Raw genomic sequence first — 1,431 nt, forward strand, 5'->3', positions numbered from 1 at the left:
GATGCCACAGCACTCTACCCAGGGGGACAGCTTGAGGCTCTGTCTCAAAAAAAAAGATACTGGCAATAGATAGCGTTTAAATCTACATGATCACATGTCACTAAAGAGAATACAGTAGAACCTCTGTGAGTTGACCACCCAAGAGACCAACAAACTGGTCAACATAAGGAACTAGGCCTAGTCTACTGATATGTTGTACATGTGGTACATGTCTAGTCTATGAAAATTAGGTCAATGTAAGGAGATGGGCAGTGTAGGGCTATGGTCAACTATGGAAGGTCTACTGTAAAAGTAGAGAGGAGGAGAGGGGAAGGCAGAGGACTGAGCCTGAGGGCACACAACAGTTAGAAGTCAGAGGAGGAGCCAGCCCAAGGGACTGAATGACAGCAGGAAAGATAGGAGAGTATGTTTCCAGAAGGAGAAGGGGATTAATCATATCAAATCCTACTGAGAATTCAAGTAAGATAAACCTTGAGAATTGACCAGCATATTAGGCAAGGTTTTTGACCTTGACAAGAACTGTTTTGGCAAAGTGGCAGGGATAAGTCTCATTGGAGGGGGCCGAGAGACCTCTAAGCTGAATGTGGAGGACTGAACAGCTGCATTTACTTCTTTTATTTTTTTTTAAGAAAAAAAATTTAGGATTTATTTCAAGGCCCGAAAATATTCAGAATGGTACCACTGTAACTTATAATAATAACAACACAATATAAAACTTTGAAAAATGTAGACACAATCAACTAACCCCTACATAATGCAATATCCAATTCTCAAACGCAAGTGCTATTTCACAAATTGTAAGGTGGATAATAAAATAGCAAAATTTTTTCAGACACTGAAAGAGAGCATAATGAGCAGCCAGCTAGTCAGACAAAACAGAAATTTTTACATTTTCCATTTGTTTTTAATGTTGCTTCATAAAGCCACTGATAATTGAGGTTTCCTTCAAGTACGGGATTTCTGACAGTAAAGATTATGTTTCAAGCATTTTTATAAAGAAATGAAAGCCACAAATCATCGTTGTTTACCATAAATTCATGCACCAAAAAGTAAAATACAACCAATCTGAATGTATATGCTTTCCTCTTCTCTAACAGCTTTAGATGTTTCTCTCTATACTTTATATTTTTAATTAAAATTGGACCTAAGGCCAGGTGCTGTGACTCACGCCTGTAATTCTAGCACTCTGGGAGGCCAAGGCCAGTAGATTGCCTGAACTCAGGAATTCGAGACCCCATCTCTATAAACAACTAGGCATGTGACAGAAGCCTGTGGTCCTAGCTACTTGGGAGGCCAAAGCAAGAGGATCACTTGAACCCCAGAGTTAAAGGTTGCTGTGAGCTATAATGCCCCAGCACTCTACCAAGGGTGACAAAGTGAGACTGTCCCCAAAAATAAAATAAAATTGGACCGGGCATTGTGGCCAGTGCC

The sequence above is a fragment of the Otolemur garnettii genome, unplaced genomic scaffold (assembly GCF_000181295.1).
Source record: "Otolemur garnettii isolate 467f Iridium unplaced genomic scaffold, OtoGar3 scaffold00024, whole genome shotgun sequence".
Classification (NCBI taxonomy): domain Eukaryota; kingdom Metazoa; phylum Chordata; class Mammalia; order Primates; family Galagidae; genus Otolemur; species Otolemur garnettii.